We start from the raw sequence: 18,769 nt of genomic DNA, 5'->3' as shown, positions 1-18,769 counted from the left end.
CTACTGCAACAAATGGTCTGACAAAGAGCCCTTAGCTGATAAATACTGCACTGGGTAAGAACTGGCAGAGCCAATGGCTGTATTTGTATCCTGTGACTACTCTTCTGACCTAGGGAATATTTTTGTGCTTAATTTTCCTTCTACTTTTTCTGCAACTACCTGTCTGAGCTTCCTGGTGTGTTTAGTATTCATTGAAAGAGGTCACAAGCAGCTGCATGTGGATTTCCACCTGCAGAAAGGAGATAGTGGTGGCTTCAGCCTGAAAACTGAATGTAGATGCAGGGGAGAGGGGATGGGGATCCCCTGCGGTGAGTGAAGAAGGCATTTTACTCATTCTTTCTTCTTCACCTCTCCTTACATTCTTCTCTGGCCTAGGAAATGTGACTTCCTCTGCTGTAGTTTTGGACCACCACTACCCTTTCCCAGTTGGCTGAGCATCACTTTGCATTCCCTGAAGTGATAATGGGATTATATTGGAGGTATCAAAGTAAATGGCTTTGGCAGCAGTTAATAATGATAATAAAACAGTTGCAAGGCAGATTTTGTAATCCATCTGCTGTACATCCAGGCCTTGAGGATGGACTCAAATATAAATGTGAATAATTCAGAAAACATCCTGCGTAACTGTGCTGTAGGAACTACCTCCCTCAAATCCCAAGTACTGGACTGCTTGCAGTTGCCTGTGTAATATGTACTTTTCTGATCATTAAATTCTGCTCTGTGCTCTGAGACAACACAGTCATCTTCAACAACTAAGAACAGGTCCTGCCCTTATCTTGGGGATGTGAGGAGCTAGCAGCAGAGAAGTAGTGCTTTCCTGCAGAGCAGTAAGACCAGTGGAAATAATCAGGATTCAGTTATTGAAAAGCCTAAGCTGAAAATAATTTGTATGCATGTGAAAAAAACCACCCCAAAACAACACAGGCATCTTTCTAAATTATTTGCAGGTGTCTTTTTTAATCCATCTGTAAAGATGAAGCAAGTGGCAGATTTTTCCAAAGTCTCCCTCTAAAATGAGTTTTTGAGGACAGTTTCCAGGTAATGTGCATTTTATATTCAGCAACTCATCTGATGCTGTGCAAGATTCCCGCCCTGCTTCTGCCAAAGGCAATGTGAGATTTGACATTGATGTCAGGAAGACAGCAGCAAAACACATCAGTCATTACAGCCACTCACACCTCAGTATAAGGGATCCAACCCTGAGTCCATCGCATCGACCTATGCACAGCTGCAGGATCATGAGGGTTTTCAGAACTGTCTCTGCACTGCCAGGAGCATCTTCTGGCCTGATGTGGAGATGCCCCATGGGAAGTGCTGCCTCTGTGCTTGTCAGGAAGGGACTCAAGGCGTATGGGCATGTAACTATGGGGCAGCTGCTGCTCCTCTGCTTTGCAGATGAGACCGTGCAAGCTCATGAATTGCTCTTTCTTATTCTTTCTATCCTGTGAACCAGTTGCAAGAGGGTGTGAGCCTTGTGGCACCGACAGCATAATAGTCATGTTCTCCATCTGAATTTGTAGACTTCAGCTTTTACAACCTAAATATCCTTGATCTGCCCTGATCTGTTAGCCACGATGGAGGATTTCTCACTGATGTCTGCAGGTGATTCATACTATCTTCTTGCTTCTTCCCTATAGGAGACCTTATTCCTTAGCTCACAGTCTACCCTCAGAAGGCACAAATGTCTTTGCATTGTGGCCTCATATGGTGACAGTTGCTTCTGCATGTCAAGAACAAAAAGGAAGTGTGTAAACAAAATTTGAAGCGTGGTAAGATGTCAAAGGAAGGAAAACAAATGAGTGTGATCCAGAACATTACATCTCTTTAAGGATGACTTCACTTAGATACAGATTGAAGGGAGAGACTTTTTTTACCATTACCCCTCAGAACCAAAAGATAAAAAATTGCTTTGCTGGAGGCCACTTTTTCCTGTCTGCATTCAGGTACAGATGATTTGTTTCAGGGCACAAGGACATATCCTGCAGTGTTGAAGCCAGTGGGAATTTTGCTGCTGAGTATGGGAAAAAACATGTCACCTCTGTCTCTGGTAATTGATGTCACCATGATTTTGGAGGGGTTTTAAATCTTGTCTTGATCCTAATACCTCCATCATAAGGGGCATCTCACTCAGCTTGTACCAGGATGCTGTCCCTTGTGAAGTCAGGGCGAAGGTTGTGCACTGGAAAGGCACTTGAAACTGGTACTTACTGGGAAATAAGTCATTAAGACAGCTAAATAGAGAAGGGCACATCAAAAAATAACAATTTAGCAAAGCAGATGCCCAAGAACAAGAAATAGGATCTGGAAAGGTGAGGTTTGAGGTGAACTCAGCACAGAACAGTCATGGTTATACTAGATCCTCAACTTGCTGCACTTGTGACTGCTGCTTCCTCTCTGGAGTCTTTCCAGGGCAGATGGTGCAGCTGAGGCTGCATGGCCTGAGGCAGAGCGTTGAAGCAGCTGTTAGCTGGCTTAGCAAAAATTAGGGTGATATTTTTTTTTTCCTTCCCCCTCCTTCCTCTGTCTGGGTAGTGTAAGTTAGGATCTAGCTTTGGACTTACTGTTTTCCTCTGGTTTAATCCACAGAGGATTTGGACTCCAGTAATGACGATAGGTTGTATCTTTTCTTGTCTTTGGATGGTCTGACAGCAGGTCAGCATTGGCAGTGGTTCTTAGAGCAGTGAGGATTACCTGCCTGTCAGATTTTCTTTTTCCTCATTATGCTCCTCCCAGCAATGAGTTATCCAGAGAGCTAGCCTGAACAGAGGACTCCAATATTTATTTATTTATTTTAAAAAAGACAAACCAGTCAAGATTTCTTGCATTAGCTAACTTGCTGGAACCTGTGCAGACCTTGACAGTACTCCAAGGCCATGCAAACCCCAGTTTTCTAGTGCTAGTAGCATTTTCTTTCCCAATATCTGACTCCAAGCAGTCTGAATCTGTATTTCAGGGAGATCAGTATTCCTCCTGGTAATATTTCTGCTCACCATTAGTTAATGGGTCATTCTGAAGACCACCAGAGCTGCTCTCCTTCAATAGGCATGCTTGAAAATGGCTAAGTGGGAAGAGCAGCCTGGGAATTTAATCCAAGAAGTGGATTTTACTCTGTATGTGATCTTTTTCAGAGTTCTGTTGTATTTGCATGTTACTCTGAGGCCTTCACATCTTTTCTTAAAGCTTTTGTTTTTTTTTTTATTCAGGTCTTCAGTAGAAGGTCTAATTTTTAAATAGGTGATTATGCTCTTTTAAGAAGACCCTTCCAGTATCTGAAGGGGGCCTACAGGAAGGATGAGGAGGGACTTCTCAGGATATCAGGTAGTGATAGGACTAGGGGGAATGGAATGAAGCTGGAGGTGGGGAGATTCAGGCTGGAGGTGAGGAGGAAGTTCTTCACCATGAGAGTGGTGAAGCCCTGGAATGGGTTGTCCAGGGAGGTGATTGAGGTCCCTTCCCTGGAGGTGTTTAAGACCAGGCTGGATGAGTCTCTGGCCAGCCTGATCTAGTGTGGGGTGTCCCTGCCCGTGGCAGGGGGGTTGGAACTAAATGATCCTTGTGGTCCCATCCAACTCTAACTGATACTATGATACTAAGAACCTACTACTAAATAGGAAGTAAATTTCTCCACCATATTCTCCTAATTTGGATTCCACACTTTAGGAGCATTCAAATGATGCCACTGAATTGGAACAGTAGCAAGTCTGAGCCCCAAAGAGAGAAATACCCAGTCTTTCTCAAGACATGTCGAGACATCCCCCTGCAGCTGTGAGGGACTATCAGTACATCTCCACCCTTTCACCAGAGGCAATCTCTTAGAGGCAACTTTGTCTTCAGACTTCAGCTGTATATCATCTGTTCGCAACTAGTGTCAAAAGACCCAGGAGCTCTCTGCCTGTCTGCTGAGAGCATTGATCCACTCACCACAACCACGTACAAGATGTGAAGCCTCTCCTTCCATGCACTCTCTCTTAAAGTAAAAAAAAAAGGCAAGAAAAAAAAAAGGCAAAAGCTGTCAGTGTTTCAGAAAGTGTGTGCAGCAGCTCTCTGTGTACTTTAATCCATAAATAAACATTTCTTCTTTTGAACTTCATTAAAATTGGATGTGTTTTCCCTGTAAAACACTCCAGCAGCCCTATCATTTAGATGTGTACGGTGATGAATATTGCAATTAATTTTTTGTCTGTAGGAGTACTTGGGGTCTAGAAATGCTCAATTTATGCAAAAAGGGAAAAGAAAAAAAAAAGTCAGGCAACAAGATATGTTGCTGGTAACAGCACTTTTAGAGCAAGATATTAAGCTCTGCTCCCACTGTTTTAACAGGCTGAGCCAAATTTGTCTTTGTTCTGACCTAGCTTGCAGGGAAGTTGTAGAGAGGTGCTTTTGGGTTGCCTTCTGCATGATTGTATCAGACTTTCTTTGGTAATACTTGTTGATGTATCACATTCAAATCTCCAGCTTTTCCTTTCATGCCTTTGACCTGAAGAAAGGAATTCCTGCTTTTAAATGCTCATCAATCAATGCTGCAAAGTTAAGCTGATAAAAAAGCTCAGGCTAAGCCAGTGTTAATTTAGCCAACTGTAACATTACTGACAATATTCATCAGCAAATGATTTTAATTAGACCAGCATAATGAGATCAGTAGATTAAGACTAAGCAATGACTAAAACCAAAGAGGGATTCTGATGACAACCAAGTTCTGATGAGAATAAGGATTTTTTTTTTGTTGCCATCAGTGTTTGAGTAGCATGTGGGAACAGAGACACAGTCCTAATCACATGAGAAATCACTTTGAAATAATGCTGGTGTGCTGGAATGCTGCGTTGGTATCAGCAGGGCTTGCAGAGTGTGAGCAAGTGCAGTGTAAATGTTCTGCACAGCCTTGTGTGTTGGTGACACTCTCTCCCTGTGTCAGCAAAGCTCTTTTGTGTACCTGCATGAAACCAGGACTGGGAAGGGCAGCAGGCACTTGTGTTGGGAGTGAGTACAGTGGAAGGGCAATTGGAATAGGACCTATTGATGTATTTGGCTGTAATTAAGAAGAGGTAGGGATACATGGGAAGAGGATTCTGGGAAAAGGGCAGTAGTTTTTAAAGAAAAGAAGTAAGAATAGAGAGCCTAAAAGGGAAGAATTGTTTGGTGTTTGAGAATGGCAATGTTTGGGCTGTATAACTCTTCACTATGTTTGTCTCTCTTTCTCTCCCTACATAGATTTGTTACGACTTCTGGTGAAGTGTTCTGCCCTCTGCTTTATTTCCCCCTGCCTGACTGTTGGTTTTCCCAAGACCTGCTGGCAGAGGAAGGTTTTTGCAGTCTGCAGTGATGATTCTGAGAAGTGTGTAGGAAACAGAACCATGCTGGATGATGTGACTCACCTTGGAGAAGTTGATGCTTTCTGGCTGAGTGAAAGTGGAAAGTTCCAGCCTTGCTAGTTCAGATGTTTTAATGGATATTGCTGCAGCAGAGAAACCCTTGTATTCATGTCTTGCTCAGCCCTGGATAGGGGAGTAACAAGTTACATACTGACTGAAAAGTTTAATTATTTATGATTTAAAAAAAAAAGGGGGGGGGGGGGGGAAAGCAGAATCCTGGGTTAATTGACTATGGAGCCCTAAATTCCCCAAAATGAAGTGTTCCAGCCAAATATGGCTGAAATATCAGCTGTCATATGATGAATATTTTAAAGAAGATTCTATTATACACCTAGGGGTTCATTCTCTTCAGTAATGAGGACAGTTACCTCTAGGGAAAGGAAGCTATATTATGCTTGCCACTTAACCAGGGGCTGGTTTGACAGGCATCAGCTCAGAGTATCTGTGTATATATAGGGAATCACAGCAGCTTGTCTTGAGCTTGCCGAGCAGGAAATGTTGTGCTGTAGCATACTTTGGGTTTCTATCTATGGATTTGTGCATGGCGCTGAGTGGGATTCAGCCTATTTTTATTCCTGAGTCTGATTGTTGAGGTGGAAATCCATCACCTACTAAATATTAAATCAGCAGGGTTTTTTTTTTTTTTAAAGAAAAAGAAACACTGTCTCTGCTGATTTGAACATCCCTGCGTGGCCCAGAGGAAAAGAAAAAACAAAGACGAGATGAGAAAACTATTGTCTTTTGCATTCTTCTTAATATTAATGATTTCTCTAAAGTTTCCAAACTGTTGAAGGCAAAAAGTAAGAGCAAAAAACTTTCACGTGGGTAAGAAATGACCCAGGTGGGGAAAAAAAAAAAAAGGCATACATTATAAAACCAGCAGCAAAACTTCTGGAGTTGAATTATTAGTTGAAGGGATAGGGGGAAAAAAATAGTGTCCACAGATTATTATTTCAAAGCTAATTTCCTTTAATTGTTTCCAGGCAACCTTAGGAATATATCAGTTCAAAATGATTTGAAGATTTTATGCAAATGTAATTTATGTCAGATTTTTGGACTGGGTATTGCTTCTGAAACAGGTTGTTTGCAAACTGTAAAGTTTCGAGATGCCTGCCCAGCTTACGTGAAATTATCCACCATGCCAGACTGACAGGAATTGGACGGAGTTGCTGCTCGGGGTTTTTTGTTTGTTTGCTTGGATTTTTGGAGATGCTGAAGGCAGTGGAACATCTCCCTTCTGAGGAAAGGCTGAGGGAGCTGGGACTCTTTAGCTTGGAGAAGAGGACCCTGGGGGGTGACCTCATTCATGTTTCTGAAGATGTGCGGGCAGTGTCAGGAGAATGGAGCCAGCCTCTGCGCAGTGATGTCCAGTGATAGGACAAGGGGCAATGGGTGCAAGCTGGAGGAGAGGAGGTTCCACGTGAACATAAAGGAAATCTTTTTCCCTATCAGCGCATTAGAGCCCTGGAGCAGGCTACACAGTGTGGTTGTGGAGTCTCTTTCTCTGGAGACATTCCAAAACCACCTGGATGTGTTGCTGTGTGACCTGCTCTCACTGCTCTGGCAAGGGGGGTTGGACTGGATGATCTTTCGAGGTCCCTTCCATCCCCTGATGTGTTGTGATTCTGTGACTTCATAGGCAATATCCAAACCCAGCAGTTCCTGAATGAATATTTGTGATATGCCTGTAGTTGCCTATGTGAATACTCATCATGCACCACTGAACAAATAAAAGCCCATCTCTGTCAGCCTTAAAAAGTCTGCACAACAGTGACTTTTATGATAATGGGCAGGTGGGTGGAATAGCAAAGGCAGGATAACTGATGGCACATTTTTTTGTTTTTACGTTCTGCAAAATAGTCACATCATCCCTTCAGCTGCAGAAATCAGAATGAATAATGGTGATGAAAATCTTCTCAAGGCAGTGAGGATTCTTAAAGAGTTTATAGCTCCTGACAGCTAGGTTGGGAGCTCACTTCTCTTTTAGATTTTAAGTTCTCTGATGGCATATCAAAAAGTCCTGGATGCCCTGACGTTTTCAATGGCACATCTCATCCCATCCTATGGTGGAAGAATTCTGCTCCTTAGATTAATTTAAGATAATTCTTGTTTAGCAGATGAATTATCCAGGTTTCAGAGAGCAAGCCATTTACTCTGGTGCTCTTTGTTAGATGAAATGACCCCTCCATGCAAGAAAAGGACAAAATGAAAGTGCTCATTAAGTTGATGCCTTGGATAAGTCACTTGCATTTTAAAGATCATATTGCATATTCATCAGTTGGGCTTAGTCACAGAGTTACTGCCATGAGTGCTGTGTAAGCATGTGGATATCTCAGCTGCTTTGTAGGGGTGAGGGGTGGGAAGGGAAAAGGTAGGAATCTACTGTGAGAAAGGGTAGGGAGTAAAAGTGACCAGAAGTTAGGAGGGAGTGTGAGCTATATAGTTCCCAGTCTGAATCTTAAGAAGTTGTAGGGTTTCATTTCCCAGTATAACTCCTGCAGTGTACTGAGAGTTTTGGTCAATTTTTGATGTTACAAAAAAACCCTCAACAGCTATTATTTTCCACCTTGAGATAGAAGTATTCCTAAATTGACCATGAAGGTTTTTGCTGTGCTATCTGTTAATTCATTACTGGCCTTGTTTTTAATTGCATGTGAAAAAGAGAATACTTAAATAAAGCTATGCTTTCTGTTCCGAGAAAAAGTAATGTTTCTAGAGTTTGTTTTAGATTTGTGCCCTGCTTGACGTGATGTCCTTTTATGTTAGGTATGTAAGACCACAACACAAAGCTTTACCAAGACTTGGAAGTTTGGGAAAGTTAAATCAGGTGGGTTTGTGGTGTTGGTTTTTTGGAGATTGTGTGTGTGTGTTATTTTCTTCTTGTTTTGCTTTGGTTTTGGTTTGTTTGTTTGGTTGGGTTTTTTCACTTTCAATAAAGCATGGGCTTATTTGTTCAGATTGTGAACCAAAATCCAGCATCATGCAGCTCAGAAGTTGTTTTTCTTTTCCCCATAGTGGCAACAGTGAATGTGGAGAAAGGGTCTTTGGAGTGACAGGCAAATGTCTGCACAAAGCAAATAATTTCATCTCACAAATCTGTAAAAATTATGCTGCATGCTGCTTCATTTTAAACAAAGGCTAAATTCACTGGAGCTGAAGGTTGGTGCTAACACTGAAAATCCCAGCCCAAGGAATTCCTCCCCTAATTTTCCCCCCTTGCCCTCCCATGTTTTTCATTCCACAGATTTCTTAGCCCTTTGGCACATCTTAGACTTCGTTTGCTCTAGAGGTAAGAGAAGAATTTTACTTGGCACATAGTAGTCCAACACATGTTCTACAACTTCCAGAAGGCCTGAAGGTCATCTGCTGTCACTAGGTAGAGCTCAGAAATGTCAGAGCTGCCTGCAGTGCCCAAGATGCAAACATGAAAGTTCTAGCAGATTAGTCCCAGCCCTACTGCTGGTTATGGTATTCCAGTTCTTATGTGCCCTATGTGGACACACCTCAGCATGCTTTAAATGAGTGGTTTTGACTTATGGTGCAATGGGTAAGGAAGAGTGACCATTAATAATCTTATCTAATCTCTAAGAGATCCTGTGGAAGGAAGCAAGCAAGCAGTTTGAACAGGCTGCTACAAGTCATAATGAAGATTTCTGGGAGCAATGAGAGATCTGGGGAAGTGAGTTGTTGACATGGCATTCTGCACTTGACAAAGCTCTGGAGGTCAAAAGAAAGATGCTTGGGCACAAACTCCTAAGTTCTCCCCCTCCAAGGCCTCTGCATGAACCTTGCACCGCCAGAGTCTTGTTTAGGAGCTGTATGACTGACATGCTTTCTGCCTGAGATTTGTAGAGGGCTTATTTAATTGCCATGGGTACCTTTCCCCTGTTTTGCTCTTCAGTGCCTGCTCATTTTTCTTTCCAACTCGCTGTTATAAACAGTGATTTTAGCCAGAAGCAGCTAAAATGACAGAAATGTGTGAAAGGCATTCATGGTTGGAAGTAGAGCTCTACATGCTGAGCATTGCCTGTCAGAGGTCTCACCAGCGTTTTAAGTGAGGGAGGAGGAAACCAAGTGTCCTCATCTTTGTTTTTAATTAATGCAGACACCATTTTCATTCTGAAGTGTCAGACACTGGAAATCAATGGAACCTTGTCATAGTAATGATAGCAATAATGATGATGATAACAACAACAATAATAGTAATCCCTTCTGCTGATTAGTGATGGAAAATATTTTCAAACAAGGTCTTCAGAATTGTGATAGGGCAGACAGATGCTTTCTCAAGGTAAAAGGACCTCAAAAATCATAACATAAATTATTGATTTGTCCAAGTTTTGTCTCCATTGGAGATTTACAATCTTGTTTTCATAGTTGTCTTAAGAAGGGAGGGGGAAGAGATTCTTATCTAGGTCAGAATGAAAACATCTTATTTTTACAAAAGAATAATAAACCCTTATTTTAGCTCAGTTGAATTGCTGAGCTATGAAATTAGGGGGCTTGCTGCCCTGATATTTGTGTAAAGCCAGGAAACACTGCATTTAGGCAAATAGATTTACAGCTATGCAAGTGTAACCAGAGCCACATTATGTCACAGCTTGGGTACAAAGAAAGACTGTGTTGAGCAGAAAGCAAGATGTATAAGGAAGATGTCTGGCCTTCTCCAAATATTTGTGCTGATAAAAATTGGCTTCACCAAACTGGAATTCCACAAGGAGCAGAAGGTAGAAAGTATGAGGATGGTGGCAAGCTAGAAGAGAGAAGATAAAAATCTGTCTCTTTCTGGCTACCATCTTGGTTCAAATACAGTGGTATATGAGTCTAACAAGTAAAGAGCAAGGAAATTAAATGAAAGTATAAGTAAGGTAGTGAGGAACGTCATAGAAGGTTAAGAGTTCCTGGGGAGCTTCCTATGACTGGCAGCACTTCTCCAGATCTATGAAGGAGGAATCTGGCTGCTGAGGAACCAAGGGAAGTGAAAACCAGGATGAAAGTACTCCGTTCATAATCACCCCAGGCACAAGCGGTGAGTACCATTGTACACAGCAGGAGACAGATGGTGATTAGCAGAAAAGTGCTGAACAAGGAGGAGGAGATGCTTAATCAATGTTGTTTCACCTTCTTGGTGAGAAGAAGCAACAGACTTAAGGTGTTTCCCATCTCATTGTACATGAGATGGAAATAAGCATGTAGAGGGTGGATGTAGAGGGTTACAATTTATTGTTAAACCCAAGGAAGGAGCAGTTAAGCAAAAAAACTGTTACTGTTGTGTGTCAAAGGAAAAGGTTTCCAAATGGTGGACAATTAGAAGTTAATGTTTGCTGGTCAGGGTCTTAAAACAGAAAAACAGAACAAAGAATTTATTTATCATCTACTGTGGTGGCAACAAAAAACCCAAAGTAAGCTTCCTAATGACTCCTTTTGAATAAAGGAAAATACCTTGTGTTATCCTGGGAGACTTTAATGTGAGGAATGTGTTAGAGATCTCATAATATAGAAGTAAAATACCCAAATTTTCAAAGATCTTTAAAATTGTCATTTCTGAGCTGAAAAGATATTGTACCCACAGTAGAGAAATCTTACATCAGATCTTACTCTTAAAAAAACCCAAACCTGGAACAGGTTGCCCATGGAGGTAGTGGAAGTCCCATCCCTGGATGTTTTTAAGGCCAGGCTGAATGTGGCTCTGGGCAACCTGCTCTAGTGGAAAGTGTCCCTGCCCATGACAGGGCAGTTGGAATTAGAAGATCCTTAAAGTCCCTTACAATCCTGACAGTTCTGTCAGGGATTGTGTAAGGTGCTTTAAAGTTGATGTGATGGAGGCAGCTGCATTTATTTTATTACTGTATTTAGATATGTATGTTAAGTAAGTAGAAACATACACACAGGGACATGTACTTGTGCAGGGATCTCAAAAATTATGAAAATGCTAAGTCAGGAGCAGGAACAATGCATACAGATCTCAAAAAGTTGGAAACATGCAACATCATCTTGGAAGAAAGAATAGAAGAAAAGGGTATTAGAGGAGAGATTGTCCCAGAACAGTCATTCTGATGACAGCTAGGGGAGATTCTGATGCAAGTGCACTTTAAACTGCAGTCAAGTTCTTCACATCCAGCTGTGCTGTGATTCCATCACAACTCCTGCAGCTGCTGTGTGGGCTGCAAGTGAAGCTTCACCAAGAGCATTGCTGGGAATGTAAGGAAGAATTCATCTTGTGCTTCAGATTTGACTCAAAGAATAACCAGCCTGATAAAAAAAGCCTATTTTGACAAAAAAAACCAGGCAGATTTGTTTCAGACATACAGGAAGTTAGTTCAATTGTCGAGGAAGGAGAAATAATTTTTACTGCATCATTTTTTTCCTGACTGTTACTAGACATTGTTCCTCCCCAAACACTGGCTTTATATATCCTTTGTGGAGAAAAAATGTTCTTCTTCATGATTGTAAGCATTTATACACACCAAGTGGCAGTTTTGCCAGAGGACTGGAAATTGTCATGTAGCAAATAATTCAAATGAGGAACCCCCCTGGGCTGGTGGGTTTATCTAGTATGGAGCTCTTTTCTTCTCATTGTAAGCATACTCCTAGTGATTTTGAATGGCTTGATTCTGGTCTCGTTTATGTTGGTGGAAACCAGGAATAACTCAGATCCTACCAATGCAGTTGTCCTGGGTTAAGCCAGCCTGCTCTCACAAGCCCCCCTCTCTCCCCACACAGACAGGAGGGAAAGTAACAGACAGAAAACCCCCACCCCTATTGGTTGAGATGAAGAGTTGAGGTAAAGAGTTTTACTGGCAATGATCCAATGCACTATGGTCATGGCCTGTTTGCAGAAAAGCACAGCAAAATGCAGAAGCAGCAGCAGAAGCCAGCAATGAAAACTGTTCCCCCCACCCAGGCACACAGCAGCCCACCCAGCGGGAAAGCCAAACACCCAAACCAGGAAAATAGCACAGGAAGCCTCCCAGGCAACCAGCAACAGTGCAAGAGGACACAGTCTCAAGCTGCGCAGGGGGAAATGTAGCCTTGATCTTAGAAAAGGTCTTCACAGAAAGAGAGATTGGCCATTGGAATGGGCAGCCCAGTTTGATGTCCCTGGAGGGGTTCAAGAAGAGAATGGATAAGGCACTTAGTGCCATGGTCTAGTTGATTAGGTAGGGTTGGGTGATCAGTTGGACTTGATGATTTTGGAGATCACTTCCAATTTGGGTGATTCTGTGGTTCTGTTACCAGCTGAACTACAAGCCCCAGGATGCTTTGCTCCAGCCAGCGCTTTCCTTTTGATGATGGCAGCACGGTATTGAATATCAGCAGCGGGTTCAACTCAACCCATGACAGCAGTCCAGGTAAATGATATCAGGCTCTGTCAAAGAAGCTACAAATGGATGTTCCTATAGCTAAGATTTGCATAGATCCTCTGTTGTTTTGTTGTCTGCATAGATACCCTGTTTTTTAGCATTCTCACGCATCGTTTCATCAGATGTTCTACTCAAATAACTATTTCTTATGTAAACAGAAACTGCTTTCATTTATGATGAAAAGCTTTTAGAAACTTCCAATACCTGTTTCATAATGTTCTTCTAACAGTGAGTATCAGTTAATCAGCATGGTTGTATAACTGCTGCATCCCATCAAATAGAGCTCTCAGAGCAAAAGGGAAAAAAATACCCAACCATAAAGCATGTTAAGATGAGATGAAATATGCAGTATTAATTTAAAATGCTTTCAGAACTCAAAGCAAAATGCCTTATCTGGTTTGCAGGGAACGTTTGAGAGAAAGAAAAACAAGCAAATAAGTAAATATATTTCCTTGATATGAAACATACAGAAGTGGTTTCCGATAGAAAGCAGACTTTGTGGACAGATTGGAGTGAGATTCAAAACTCTGTTTAGTTACAGTCCAGCAGAGGAGCTCATGCATTTTACAATTCTCCCTGAGGGATTTTCTGAGATATTTAGGAATCTATCAGGAAACCACAGGGCTTAGCTTCCTAATTAGTGTTGTGAAGCTGCGTTTAAAGCATGGAATGATTCAATTGCAAAGTGTGTAACACCTCTGAATCTCCTGCGTTCTCCTCTGCTACCTTTCCTCCTGAAAAGCAGCAGCTCTTAGCATCTTATATACTCTGTGCAATTTGTTGGCTGCTGTGGGGGGTTAATTCTTTATGCGAATACCTAAGTCTTCCATGAGACAATTCCCATTTTCAGGCAGACACTCTCTTTCTTCCAGCACAGGAGTCTCTAGGTGTAGGTAAATCTGTCTAGGGACTCTAGCCCAATGAAGCAAATGAAATTGTGACATGACCACAAGACAGTGCCCAAGTGCATTGAAATGAAAGTAACTCAATTTTCAGATACAAAAAATTGAACTTTCAGACAAGTAGCTCATGATGAAGCCTATCTATCTATCTACCTATCTATCTATCTATCTATCTATCTATCTATCTGTCTGTCTGTCTGTATCTTTTTTCCGCTTTTCCCTTCTGGTGGAAAACAGACACAGTTTATCAATATATATAATTTTTTTCCTTTCTTTTTCTTTTTTTTTTTATTTTTTCCCCTGGTAGCTAGATTTTATATTGCAAAGGTTAGAAAGGAGATATTTTCAGGAATCCCTAATTGCAGGTCAATACATACCGTTAATACATTCTCTGCTGCAGCAATAAGGAGACCTTGGGACCAAGCTCTCAATTATTGGTTCTTGCAAGCTCAGCTGGTGGTCCTTGGACCTTAATAAGTGCTCCTCATCTTATTTTTGCACTCTTATTCCCTTGAGCTATAGCTTAACTGTGTAACTTCTCTCACTACTTGTCGATTCCTAATAAAATGTGTTGAACTGTAAGGTTCAAGGTTGGCTCATCCCTAAGGTTAAGCCTTTCCAGCTTTCAGCACAGTCAGTCATGTCGCACTTAGCTTGATTTGCTTTGCTTAAGGCTTTCTGAACAATTGGTTTACACGGTGCCGTTGCTAACCCCAGTCCTAGCCGTGTGATGACCTTTTCCCAGCGCTGATTATTTATGTGTATCCTGCAGTTCACTGGGGAAGTGTGTGTTGGCTTCCAAACAAAGGTTTCTGTCTATTATATATAACCTAAAAATACAACTGTGAACATGTGTACAAGTTAGAGGCATAATTATTTTTTTTTCTTGCCCCTGAAGTTTATTAACATCCTGTGGTATTTATTTCAAAACCTACAAGACTGAACAAAACCCACTTTTGCTCAAAAGTTGCTGTAATTATAACAATTGACAGACTGATAGGTGCAAAGTACAACTGATTACATTCAAGGGCTATACAAAGCAGTCAAAATGACTGCATTTATAGACTGTCATGGTCACTGGAAACCTGGAGTTGAAGTGGGAAGTGCCTGAGCTTTGGTAGCTACCCACAAATGCTCTAAAACCACTAAGGTTCTGGGTGTTGGAAATGTTCTGCTGCCCAAAAACAAGTAGAATGAAGTGTCCTAAACCAAGATTTTAATTTAAGGAAAGAAATATATCAGACAAAAGTCACTATTTGACTAGTAAATATGTCTCCCTGCAACATCTCTATGTTTTCATTTATTTAGCCAGATTTCCTGAGAAGACAAGTACATAGTACTCATCCTCTGTGTGTGTATGTACAGCACATACAGTTATATGTGGATGTGCCCCTACAGTGGTGTCTGAAGAAGTAGCTGATCTCACCCTGAGTTTGGCCAGAGAGTAAAATTGGCAAAACTAAATAATTTTCTGCAAGTTTTCTGAAACTATGTGGGTAGGGAGAAGAAAGGAACAGGCTGTAGCTGTTCCTTGGCACTTCACAAGCTAACTTAACTCCTCATGGAATACTGGGAAAATTGAAAGATAAGGAAATTTCTTATTGTCTCCATCATGCAGAAAGCTTCACCTGCGACTCATGTCTTCCCCAACACAATGGCAGATGAGAGCCTGTTGCTCTAATCTACCAGGCTGCAATAATCTGGGCATTCACAGAAGAACATCTTGCACCTTTTGGCTAATGCAGAGGCAGCTCCACAAAATTGGTGTTGAGTAATCATCTATATTTTCTTTCCTTAAAAACCATAACAAAATCCTTAAAGACAGCAATGCTTGATTGATTTTTGGAGGAGCATACAATATGGGAAAGATGAGAAAGCCCTTGTGTCAGTGCTACAGAATGCAGAGGGGAGCCTTTTCTTCATTCCTCTGCAATCCAGTGTGCACCACTGCTGTTTGGTATTGCCATGCACCAGAGGAAGGACTGCAGAGGGTCAGACTCAAACAAAGCATGGCTTTGTTGGAAAAATGACTCCCTGATTTTACCCTAGGATTCTTGCCTGGTCCTCTGAATTCCTGCAGAGTTTGCACTTACCTAACCCCGGATATTCGGAGTGCTGTTATGAAGTTCCCGTTACCATAAGCTATAAATTTTATTCCCCACACCCATTCCCATGAGCATCCAAGCACCTGGTCTGACACAACATCCAAAGAGACAAAGCAAAACAATGCAGAAAGTGGTAGCAGGAATGATAGGAATGACAGATGACATGTGAAATCCATAAAAACAGCAATGTGTGTTCTTCTAGGCTGGCTGTGCTGAGGAGGGAGTGGATAAAGTAGTAGCAGAGTTGAAAAGTGAACTGAGATTAGAGTCTAATGCCAGTTCCACAGGAAGGATGGAGAGAGGTGAGGGTGAGTTCAGAGGGCAGTCAGGCAATGTGAAGAAAAGAACAACTTCCAGCTGTAGAAAATTGCAGGGAGGAGACCAAAAGGAAGCAATTCTCACAGACAGTAAACATTTATGCTATTATAGTAACTCAAATTAATAAATATTTATCTTAAAAAGCTGTCCAAAGGACTTGGACCTCACTGATCTGCATGCTGAGTAAATGTGAAGACCATCTTCTTGTGGCTTCCCAGAGGGATTCAGGGAGTTTATTGAACAAAGCTTGCGATGCAGGGCAGGATACATGATCTCAGGTCTCTTGGGCAAGCTGCTTTGTAGCACTGGCTCTCTTTTTCTCTGCACATAGCAAACTCTTCTGGGCTCCAACAATGTTTAGTGCTTTTCAAATACTGCAACAGAGTGGATGCATGGAGGTGCACCAGCATCCTGGTCCTCCAGAAGTGTTGCTGCATGCTGCTGCTGCTGCACCTGGTCTCCTGAGGGCAACCAGCTCTTGTGCTTCCATTTCACATGACAGAGGGACCACAGTCTCTCTTTGAGTTCCTTTTTGAGATGGCTGTGCCCATGAGGATGATTTTAGGTCAAAGAGACAAGTTGGAGAAGCCTTCAGAGGTCATCTAGGCCAACCCAAAGTGAGAATAGCTGCACATTTAAATCAGATTCCTCAGGAACTTGTGTGGTCGTGTTTCAAAAATCAGCCAAGACAGATTCCACCATGTCCCTGGACAACCTCTTACAGTGCTCAGTCACTCTCAGGCTGTTTTTTCCCCTCTATTATGGCCAATTAGAGCTGATCTTGCTGCAACTTGTTGTGACTGTTGCTTCTTGCTGAGAACCTCAGAGAATAGATTATCACCACCCTCATGTGAACATCTCTTCCTGTAGCAGAAGCCTGCAGTTAAGTTCCCCTATACTCTTTTCTTCACTGGTCTGAACAAACACATTCCAGCATCCTCTCTTTGGATTTCATCTGCTGTAGACTCCAGTCAAATGGCCTTTCTCTGGACTCTTTCCAGTTTGCAAGTATATTTCATCAATTTGTAAGCCCCAAACTGGACACAAGAACTGAGTAGGAGCAGTAGTCCACTTGTCTTTCTGGCTTTGCTTTTCTGGGAATGCAGCACTGTGTGCCTTTATCCTGCACTCTTTGCCCAGGCCGCTCTTGCAGACCTGTGAGCCAGGCAGTCCATCCCCAGTTTACAGAGGGCATTTCCATCCCCAGGGCAGGACTTGGCATTTGTCCTTGCTGAACTCCGTGTGTTTCCTGTGTGCTGAAGTCCCTTTGCACAGTGATGTTGCTCCTGGGGAGAGCAAAATGAATATTTCATAGCCACAACAAACATTGCAGGCTTGGAAGGTAACATAGGAGAAGGAAGTGCATCCTGGTTCTGTCCACTATGAAATATACCTCAGACTTCCATTTCCAGCATTTGTCTCCCCTGTGCATGTGGAAATAAATGAGATCAGGCTGATATTTATTTATGGAGATGTAATGCCCTCTCTTTGTGTAGCTGCAGAAATGCTCAGTTTATCAAAACTGAAAGCTCTACCAGATTCACTTCAAAAACTTCCCATTGGCAATAATGAACTTCTTGACTGATTTTTGTTTTTAATATAAATAAGAAAAATGCATGAATTGTGGCATGTAATAGAGAAATCTAGAACAGAAAAGTTCTGCAAAGACTTAAAGAAAATCAGCTTACATAAAGGAAGGGGTTGAGGAATGGGCTGTTGGAATGCACTGCAGACATGGTTAGCTGTAGCAGCCTGGGTTTTACACTACAGCTGACGTGCTCTTACCATCTTGTAAACTCTCTCACACGACTGGCTTTGCTAATCTGAAGATTTCTACCTTCCCATGAAATGTGGGAGAATGAAGACTACATGTGCTAGGATTTGCAGTTAGCAGCAAGTAAAGCAGACTCCAAGTTTTGTTTTTGGATATACCTTGCAGGCTGATGAAGCAAATGGCATTCTCATCTTGTTACTGTTCATGAACCCAAGGATGTGAAATCATTCTCTCTTCTCTTACCAGACATCCCATTCCTGTGTAAGTAGTGCAAGTTTGTCCACCACTGGGTAATCGGAAGGCTGTCAGGATTTACTGGCTGCAAAATTTGGCAGTTCTTATCATTTAATTTGAAATCTGGAAAGACATTTGAAAAGATTGCTGGAGATTCTGCATGTCACAGAATAATTAGTTCTTGGTTTACACTAGGTTTTCCATTAATTTTGTTTCTCTTAATGATGTGGACTGTTTCCCTTTGGTGCTGTTGTTCACATTTGGCCTGCTTTCAGTGAAGCTTGTCAACAGAGGGGATTGCTGTAAATGAAATCTGGAAAACATATACAAATACATGCAGGAAGAAAAAATAGTCTTGATATTATTAATCTCATGAAAATTAATTTAACAGAAGTGAGCCTTAAGTCACAGAGATTTCAACTGTGGGGGATTTATTTAATCTACTTTCCAGGGGGAGGTTTGATTGCTTTAAATAATAAACATTCTGTTTAAAAGAAATCTCAAGAAAGCCCTCTGTCTATTTGAATGTATGTTAACATTCCTGTGCTTGAGACCTCCCTGAACTCTCTTATTCTGTGACTTTTATGCTGTTGACTTTGCCTTTTTTGCTGGTAATGTCAGGCTTACTTGTCCAATCTCAGCTGTGTGACTGGGGCAGTCGGCATTATCCATTGTTTGAACAAGGTCTTGTTGTGTGCTCTGGCTG

At 41.7% G+C, this 18,769-nt stretch overlaps 1 long non-coding RNA gene across 1 annotated transcript in view; it reads left to right on the top strand.

Moving 5' to 3' along the window:
• The window catches only part of LOC128898292 (uncharacterized), a 64,650-nt gene extending 59,092 nt beyond the window's left edge, over window positions 1-5,558 (top strand). The window contains exon 4 of the long non-coding RNA XR_008462796.1: window positions 5,209-5,558. This is a non-coding gene — a long non-coding RNA (uncharacterized LOC128898292). The remainder of the gene's footprint in view (window positions 1-5,208) is intronic.
• The last annotated feature ends 13,211 nt before the right edge of the window (window positions 5,559-18,769 follow it).

Source organism: Dryobates pubescens, chromosome 21 (genome assembly GCF_014839835.1).
Source record: "Dryobates pubescens isolate bDryPub1 chromosome 21, bDryPub1.pri, whole genome shotgun sequence".
NCBI lineage: Eukaryota > Metazoa > Chordata > Aves > Piciformes > Picidae > Dryobates > Dryobates pubescens.
This window is presented reverse-complemented; position numbering and strand designations above follow the sequence as displayed.